The 9978-nt window shown below is 41.7% G+C and overlaps 1 protein-coding gene across 4 annotated transcripts in view; it reads right to left on the bottom strand.

Annotated features, from left to right (window-relative positions):
* The window catches only part of Zfx (zinc finger protein, X-linked), a 47363-nt gene that overhangs the window by 37032 nt on the left and 353 nt on the right, over positions 1-9978 (bottom strand). Inside the window, exon 1 of one of the 4 annotated variants that reach the window (XM_013026504.1) lies at positions 6887-6959. The exons of the other annotated variants lie outside the window; for them this stretch is intronic. The gene's annotated coding sequence lies outside the window, so the exon portion shown is untranslated. Of the gene's footprint in view, positions 1-6886; positions 6960-9978 lie in introns of those variants that run through there. 4 annotated transcript variants of the gene reach the window in all.

Here is a 9978-nt window from a genome sequence, read left to right as displayed (position 1 = left end):
AAAAAAAAAAAAAAAAGACCCATGAGTGAAGCAGATGAGAAAGAGAGGAAGGGAGGGAGGGAGGGAGGGAGGGAAGGAGGGAGGGAGGAAGGGAGAGCCGCCTATAATCCTAGCTACTCAGGAAGCTGAGATCTAAGGATGAGATGCAAAGCCAGCCTGGGCAGGAAAAGTCTGAGACTCTTATCTCCAATCAACCATCAAACAAGCCAAAAATAGAGCTGTGGCTCAAGTGATAGAGCACTAACCTTGAGTTTCAGGGACAGTGCTTATGCCCCGAGTTCGAGCTCCAGGACTGGCATCAAAAAATATATATATACAACTCATAAAACATAACCTTGCTATGAAAAAAATAATAAAGCCTATGTGAAAAAGGATGCAAACATCGAGGAAAAACCTAAGACAGTAAAATATAAAATCAAAACATGCAATGAAAATCCAAGAATTTGGGAGCAGAAGATCCTGAATTTGAGGTCAGCCTCAGATTTCCATTAAAACCCTCTCTTAAAAGTAATGGCTGGAGCTGGGCACTAGTGGCTCATGCCTGTAATCCAAGCTACTCAGGAGGCTGAGATCATAGGATCACAGTTCAGAGCCAGCCTGGGCAGGAAAGTCCATGAGACTCTTATCTCCAATTAACCACCAGAAAACCACAAATGACACTATTGCTCAATGTGGTAGAGCACTAGACTTGAGATGAAAAGCTGGGACAGCTCCCAGGCCTAGTTTGAGGCCTAAGACCGAACCTCCACCTCCAAAAAAGTAACAGCTAGGTGTTTTATGTGTGTGTGTGTGTGTGTTTTCCTGTTTGTTCTGCTTTTTATGAGGTGCTAAGGGGGAAATGCAGAAAGGGAGGGAGGGAGGGAGGGAGAGAAACTGTAATCATGATATTCAATGTGGAAAACGAACTATGCAACTTGTGGGCAGGAATAGGAAACTGGGAGAAAGCAAAGGAAGGGGTGACATTGTCCAAAAGAGAACTCCACATATTACCTGGACTGTAAAATGGTAACACCTCTGTGTAATACCTTAGTAAAATAATACTTTAAAAAAAAGGGCTGGAGAGGTAGCTCAGTGATACATCCTTGCCTTGTTTTCACACGTGCTGAGTTCAAACCCCAGCATATGATACAGAGAGACAGACAGACAGATAGACACACGCAGAGAGAATAAGAATGAGAATATATTAGGGTAGTCAATCACACCAATAGATGTGGTAAAAACTTTAGGAAAATTCTACTCCTATACATGCTAAAAACTCTGAAATGCAAAGCAGAAGTTAAATGAAAATGAGAACACCAAATTTCTCTTCTCCCCAGAAAGAAAATCCTATTCACCATGACAACAAAAATGACAACTGCATTACCCTTCCCCGCTCCCCCAGGGAGGGAGCCAAGACTGGAATATGAGCAGTTTCCTACTTTTCTCTGTTTTCTCTCTGACACTTGTTTCTCCTTGGTTTGTTGTTGTTGATGTTGTTGTTGTTTTGGGGTCATCACCTCTTCATTCCCAAAGCTCTTCCTCTTTCTCTTGGGACAGAGTCTCTCCTTTGTTATTCTGACTCTTCTCATACACAGAGTTACAAGAAAGAAGTTTCTATTTCTCCATCTTCAATATATGTAATTTCACTGGCTAGATTTAGTATCATTTAACTAGTTCCCCACTGAAAGCCATCAGTTATTCCACATCATTTACTACTGCAATGCTGAAATAAGTATCTTTGCACATAGATTTTAAGCTTCAATGATAAACTTTTAGAAATAAAATTGCTGATCAAAGGTGTGGCTATTAAAAAGGATAATAAATACTGCCAATGTTAAAAAATTATAATCTAGCAAAATTCCTAACAAAAGTTGTATAAGAACTTTATGAAACACATTAGCACATGTCCAGATTCAAATCCCTGCTCCACCACTTAGGATATATATGAATCTATTTATTCTATAAATTTGATATAAACGCAGTAAAAATCCAGACAGTGCTCACAGAAACTGCAAACACAACCCTAAGGGAGTACAAAGCAAAGGGAGAAAATTAGCTAAAATAATTCTAAAGAAAAAGAACACCTATTGATACTTAAGTATTACGTTATTATTACTAAATTAGAGTATAGGTAGAAAGAACCAAATCAATAAAAGTAGAACTGAAACCTAATGTGTATATGTGAAAATAAATATACCTCAGGAATTGAGAAAACTCACCTATTTGATGAATTCATGTAAAAAAGATAAAATTAGATCTCTATACCATACAACAGAGTTAAAAACCTCCAGATGAATTAATGAACTAAAAATTCTTAAAACAATCATCATTATTATTACCTTGGAATAAGTGAAGGATTTCTTGAAGACATGGGATAACACGGCCAGAGATGGAAAAAAAAGCTGAGAAAACTGGCTACCATCACACTAAGAACTCCTAACACAAAATGTTCCATAAACAAAGTTAAAAGAAAAGCCACAGACTAGAAAGATGTTTTCAGTACATATAAAAACCACAAAAGTTAGTATCTAGAATATGAAAATATCCATAAACCAAAAAAAAGCAATAATCCAACAGAAAAATAGTGGATTAAGGATATGCATAAGCAATTAACAGAAAACTCAAATGGCTAATAAATATGTAGGGAAAAAGGTCAGCCTCAACAGTAATCTAGGAAATGCAAAAGAAAACAGCAAAGAGACTGCATTTATACCCAACAGATGGGAAATTTGCAAAATCTAATCTTTTGGCAGGGATATGGAAAACAGGCTCATACACAGCTGGTGGGAGTGTCAAGTAGAATACAATTTGGCATTTTGGCCATTTCCAGAAAAACTGACAATGCACAGACATCTTCAATATAGCAATCCTATTCTACTGTAATCCCCCAAGGAGACGAACCCTGTTAATGGATGTTCACAGCAGTACTGTTTGAAATTGTTAGAAACTACAAACAGTCTAATGGTCTCTCTCTATAGGAATAAACTACCATACATTTATACATTAAAATAAAACTAATATTGGTAGGATTGCTTGTCTATAATGTGTAAGGCCCTGGGTTCAATCCCAACACAGCAAAAAAAAAAAAATCAATAGTTTTTAAATTTCTGGGTCTCCCAATCCCTTTAAGCTTTTAAGAACCACAAAGAGTTTTCTGTCTGATTCATATCTGTAAACATTTGTCAAATAACAATTTTGAACTGAAACTTGGGTGTAGCAGCAGCACTAGGGAGACTAAGGCAGGAAGACCTCAAGTTTGATTACTAGGGTACAAAAAGAAACCTTGTCTAAAAAAAAAAAAAGGCTCCAGTGGCTCACATCTATAATCCTAGCTACTCAGGTGACTAAGATCTGAGGATCACAGTTCAAGGTGAGCAAGAATAGGAAAGTCCAAGAGTCTTATCTCCAATTATCCAGGCTCTGAGTTCAAGCCCCAGGACCATTACACACACACACACACACACACACACACACACACGCACACATGCACACATGCGTGTGTGCACACACACACAATATGTTTTCATCTCAAGTGCCTCCTACAAGAATGCTCAAGATGGGGGCTGGGAAGGTGGCTCAGTGGTAGAGCGCTTGCCTTGCATGCCTGAGGCCCTGGGTTCGATTCCCCAGCTGAAGAGCTGAGGGACAGTGCCCAGGCCCTGAGTTCAGGCCCCATGACTGGACCCAAAAAAAAAAAAAAGAATGCTCAAGATGGATTCCCAGGAATCTCCAGCGCACACTTTGAAAACACATGCACTAGACGCACCTACATCTCAAAAACATTGTTTACTGAAACTAATATATAAAATAATGCAGAATATGCTTCTGCTCTTGCAATAAATACTTGACATTGTTGGTGTATTGTGTGTGTGTGTGTGTGTGTGTGTGTGTTTTAGGACAGTGGCTACTTCTGGAAAGATAGGAATGGCACTGGGGAAGGGGGCATATACTAACTATATCTGTAAGATTTTACTTCATTAAACAAAAAGAAAATGAAGCAAACACATCATAAAATATTAATTTTAGGGCTGGAAAGGTGGCTCAGTGGTAGAGCGCTTGCCTTGCATGCCTGAGGCCCTGGGTTCAATTCCTCAGCACCATATAAGCAAAAAGAAAAAAGCCAGAAGTGGCGCTGTGGCTCAAGTGGTAGAGCGCTAGCCTTGAGCTGAAGAGCTGAGGGACAGCGCCCAGGCCCAGAGTTCAGGCCCCATGACTGGACCCAAAAATAAATAAATAAATAATAAAATATTAATTTTAAAATCTAAGTGACATTTACTTTTGTACATGTTAAGTGAAATAACCCCAAGATAGGGACACAAGTGGGTTTTTTCTTTCTTGCTATTGTTTTTAACCTATTTAAAATGCACTATGTGATTTTTTTGTTTCTTTTGTACATTCTTCCCCCACTGTAAAACCCTGGTATAACCCCTGTTTTCACTGTATTTGATTTTGGTGCCCTACATCTTGTATAAACATTTTTCTAATTTGGGGAGAGGAAGGGAAATAAGAAAATGCTGAAATACGGATACAGGTTAACTCATTGTAACAATGAGATGTAAAAGACACTATGTTGAAAATGAACTTTATAACTTGGGGGGAGGGAGGAGTTGTGGAGGTGGGAGGGAAGGGATGGTGGGGGAAAAACAAAGGAGAGGGTAATAATACTCCATAGGAAATGTAGTCATTACCTTACTCGTGTAACTGTAACCCCTCTGTACAGCATTTTTACAATAAAAAAACATTAAAAAGCAATTCTGAAATATAATTTTAAATTTTAAACTTTTTTTTTTTGCCAGTCCTGGGGCTTGAACTCAGAGTCTGGGCACTGTCTCTGAGCTTCTTTTGCTCAAGGCTAGCACTCTACCACTTGAGCCACAGTGCCACTTCCAGCTTTGTCTGTTTATGTGGTACTGAGGAACTGAACCCTGGGCTTCATGCATGCTAGACAAACACTCTACCACTAAGCCACATTCCCAACCCTCTTTTTCATGTCATTCTTGGTGCTTCACCTCAGAGCCTGAGTACTGCCCCTGATAGTGCTCTACCACCTCCAGCTTTTTAGAGATTAGGTGGAGATAAGAGTTTCACAGACAGACTTTCCTGCCCAGGTTAACTTCGAACTGTAATCCTCAAGTCTCAGCCTTCTAAATTGCTAGGATTATAGGCATGAGACACTGGCAACTGGCTAAATATTTTTTAAAACCTAATGGCTTCCTCTCCTTCTTCCCTTCTCTCTCTGCATGCCTCCATCTCATGCAGGCTAGCAGTTTGCCCCCCCCCCCAACTCTTTTCTGCCTGAAAAAAAAAAAAACTTAACGACTATATACCCTATGGCCACCTTTTCTTTCAAGGGTACTTCCCTTTGAGCAAAATAGTCATAAGACACCTGGATTTTATAAAATGTTGTTTAGAAAAGCAATTTGGCAGGAATAAGAACTAGTTGGCCATTTTCCAATCAGATAAAGGGTGGGGAGAGAGGTTACTCAGTGCCTGAGTTTGACCTGCCGTCCTAAAGAAAAGTGTGGCTTAATATGAATACCCCTTGGTCAAAGCACACACTGACTAGATTAATTGATTTTGGATAGTTGTAAACTATTCAACTACAACAAACTTACTTCACCCAATAATTGAGATAATTGTTTCTGGAGATAATGATCATATGTCATGTACTATTTAAGGACAAACACAAAAGAGAACCTCTCTACATTCAGTTTAGGAGAGAGAAAAGCACAAACATACAGTTAAAAATCTAACAGATTAAAGATTAGCCAGGCACTGGTAGCTCACAATTGTATTCCTTGCTACTCAGGAAGCTGAGATCTGAGGATCACGGTTTGGAGGCAGCCTGGGCTGAAAAGTCCCCATGAGATTAATATCTACAATTAAGCACTATAAAATTGGAAGTAGAGCTGTGGCTCAAAGTGGTTGAATGCTAGCTTTAAGCAAAAGAGCTCAGAGACAGCGACCAGGCCCTGAGTTCAAGCCCCATAACCAAAAAACAACAACAACAACAAAGATTAATAAGCATTTCTCTAAGGGGTAGAGATGAATGAGCCTGGAAAAAGGATAGTGTCATTAACAGAAAAAAAATTAAAAACCCAGGGCTGGGATGTAGCTCAGGGGCAAAGCGCTTGCCTAGCAAGTACAACATCCTGGGTTCAATCCCCAGTATCAAAAAATAAAAGACAAAAAAATACAGATAAAAAAAGTAGTCATTTTATGAACTTTGGGCTTAAAATCTTTTTTTCTAGACATAGCATTGGGCATCTACTATGTGCTAGACAAATTTGACCATGTTAAGACTGTAGACCCATGGGAAAACAAACCCTCAGTGGGTAAATGAAAATGCTGGATGAGAAACTAGAAGAGTAGGCATTTTTAACGATATCAAAGGAAGTGGAGAAGATTCTAGAGAGAGAGAAAAAAAAAAGAACTGACCTTGAGGAAAACCTCACCAGAGAAGGAACAGAGAGTTTATACTTGCACGACACATGTTGTGTAAGTTTCCCAATTTGGGAAATATTGAATATAGGAATAAGTGCATCGAAGAGAAAAGAAAGTACTGGTGAAAGGAAAGACAATAGGTGAGGGTTTTGTGAGAAAAGCAAATCAAAGAATATTTATTAGGAGATGGAAAGGTGCCAGCATGTTTGAGGTTAATGATATAAGAGACAGTACTACTGACAGCTCAGTCCCAAAGGAGGCAGGCAGGGTACCACAGGCACAGCTTGGCTGAAGGAAAGGCAACTATCCGGCCAAAGGAAAAAGATAGCTTTAGACAGATAGAGAGCAAGAGCAAGCATCCTATGGAGGGAGGAAAATTCACCTGTTTACATCATGTGGCCATTTAGCAACTTCTCCATTAAGTAGAAAAGTAGGTAATCCTAGCCAGGTGTGACGTACATACCTATAATGTTGGCACTGAGGCTGAGGCCAAAGTATCCAGAGTTCCAGTCCAACCTGGGCTACAAAGTTAGACCCTGTCTCAAAAAAAATAAAATAAAATAAAATACATTTAAAAACCTAAATTGCCAGTGGGCACAAACACGAACCGTCATGTGGGGGGAAGGTTTTTGAGCACCCTTTAGAATATTTTTTGGAAAAGAGAACGGGCACCTATCTAGAAAATAATGCACAAACTTAATACAAATATTAACCCAAGACAGTTGGCTAACAAGGTGTTCCACCAGTCAGTGCTCTAGATTATCAAGGTCTCTGCCCGCCCAGATAATTTCTTTTCTGCATTCAACTATTTCTGATGGAAACCAAACTATACACTTCACCGTTTTCCTAACCATACAATGGGTCGAATTTACACACACACACACAACACACACACACACACACACAAAACAGGACAGGTGGTGGTTCACACCTGTAATCCTAGCTACTTAGGAGGCCAAGATCTGTGGATCCCCATTTGAAGTCAGCAGCCCAGGCTGAAAAGTCTGTGAAACCCTTATCTCCAACTTAACCAGCTAAAAATTAGAAGTGGAGTTGTGGCTTAAAGTGGTAGAGTGCTAGCTCAGGGAGAGCACCCAGGCCCTGAATCCACATGACTGAGACTGAGAATGAGACACACAGACACAGACATACACCCACAAGTTCCATTTTAGAAAAAATAAGAAGGGGGAAACAAAATAAATTTCTTTAGAAACAAAAGGAAAGAAAGATAAGTTAGTGAGAGTATATTCTCCAAAGAATGGGGAATTCCCAGATGGTATCCCAAAGAATGAGTTCTTTACAGTTTTTTTTTTAAATAGCTTTTCTATGTCTTATCCAGCTGATAAAATATAGAAGAAACTGCTTTTCTATCTGTTTCCCCTTAACACTAGCGCAGCCCACCTTACATCTTGCTTCTAGCCAGCCCTGGGACATGTGATGTTGTTGCTCAGACTTTTCTGAAGCATGGCCTTCACGATAAACTCTCAAGGTCCCTCTGCCAAGCCCCTCTGCTCCTTTGCACAGCATCACTACTCTGGTCTGTTGTGGCATAAAAGATGGAAAAACCCAAATCGAATACCTACTTAACCCTCAGGTTTGTATCATAAAATTCTAGGAAGTATTCCCCACGTGTGCATCTAGATTAGTCAAATATTAATCCAAACAAGAGTATGAAGGCTTCTCCAACTAAACAACGGTTTACTTTTTAGCAAAGAGGACACAAATTAGAAAGGACAGCTGAAGGCCACTATCCTTTTAATAATCACTTTTCCAGCCTTCTTTTCAAAACTTCTTTTTTTTTTCTTTTCAAAACTTCTTTAAAAAAAAACCTATTATGGGAACACTTATAGGTTCTTTTTTCAGTTTCTTTTTTGAATTTGTTTTTTGGGTTGTTGTTTTGTGTTGTTTTTGTTTTTTTGTTTTTGGTCTGCATAAGTTTTATCCTTTTTTAGCCAGGGTAAATGAAATGTTAGCAATGCTTTTTTGTTTACCACAGAAAGAATAACTGAGCAAATGTTTATTATGAGATGAAAAATTGGCATAGGAAAAAAAAGCAGCTCATTGAAAAAAAATAACAAAAACCGACTTAAGTTTTGAACACACACCTCATTGTTCTTAATAGTGGGCAAGTGATCCATTTTATACTTTTATTCTTTCTTGACGCTGAAATGTCCTAGGTCCAAGTATCTACCCACCCAGATACCTCTGCCACCCCTCCCCTACCTGTGTACCAAACACTTGGGCCTACCTGTCAATATTGCTGTTTCCTGAAGCTTCACCCTTGAAATGCCCTTTGCCCACCCCCACCACTACCTAACACCCTCCTACCTTCACAACTTCCACCCTTCACGAACGCTCCAAGCAGAAACCTGGTCGTTCATGAAATCTGACTCGGATATACCTTTCCTGAAATACCTGAATGCTCCTTTCACCGGTTCCGCTCTACCTCAGAACGAGGAAACCACCACCACCACCACCAACCTTCTTAATCTCTTAGCACCTAGTACCAAGGCATCCCTCAGCCTGGGAAAGTTGCGCCGTGGGCAATCTGAAGAACTTTGGAGGGACCCAACTGCACTTTGCGACGTCACTTGATAAATCGGTACGTGTAATGTAACGACTCTATCACCTTTTCTTTCCTCCGATAAAAAATAATAACTCTCTGCCCCTTTCTTATGCCTTGCAAAGAGTAAACAGTAACGTCTGTAAACAAAGTTTCCACAGAAATGAATACAAAAGACGCCTTGAAACGCTTTATTCTTCCGCTTCCGCGCTGTGCCTTCCCCCCCCCCCTTATTGGTCACCCGAGCGGTGAGAACTTTCCCATCAGTTTTTCTCTTTCCACATAGAAGGCAATGATTGGTGGAGAACCACCGCAAGGAGGTCACCCTCACCGCCATGTATGACTTAAACAAAAGTCAAATGTGTCCGGCGTCCCCCCCGGTTGCCACCCGCCCAAGCCCTCTCGGCTGCCCACGGGAGACGGGAAGGAAAGGCTTGAAGCCCGGAGCTTAGCTGGGAGAGCTCGCTCCCGCGCCCGAGAGGCGGCGATGGTCGCCTGAGGCAGCTCCGCTGCAAGGCAGCGGAAACAGCAGCTAGTCACGGGGCTGTGGGAGGCAGGGCAGGAAGGTGGCGCTGCCGCCGTGCGCCTGCAACCCGAGCGCTCATAATGGCAGCGAGGGCAATGGCTGCCGTAGGGAGCGAGCACGCCCCTCAGCGCGCACACGCCACTGCGCCAAGGCTCCGGTGCCCGTCACCGGCGGCGACGGCACCGCCGTCGCCCGCTCTCCCACCCCCCCTCACGGGCTGTAGCGGAATTTTCTCTCCAGACACCGCCTTCAAGATGGCGGCTCCCCCTCCCGGCAACCCCCTCAGTCGTTCCCTGCAGCAGGCGCCGAGATGCCGCCATTTTGTCCCCCGTCCCTCCCGCCCCCCCTCGCCGATATTTACATAGCGAAAATCGGCCCGGCCGGCCTGCGGCCTTCACCTCACGCCTGCAGCCTTCGCCTCCTCGCCAGGCCTCGCCCCCGCGCGGTGCCCCGGGTCGGCCGCGGC

This window comes from Dipodomys ordii, unplaced genomic scaffold (assembly GCF_000151885.1).
Source record: "Dipodomys ordii isolate 6190 unplaced genomic scaffold, Dord_2.0 Scaffold94, whole genome shotgun sequence".
NCBI lineage: Eukaryota > Metazoa > Chordata > Mammalia > Rodentia > Heteromyidae > Dipodomys > Dipodomys ordii.
Note: the sequence above shows the minus strand (reverse complement) of the source record. Positions and strands in the feature narration are given on the sequence as shown.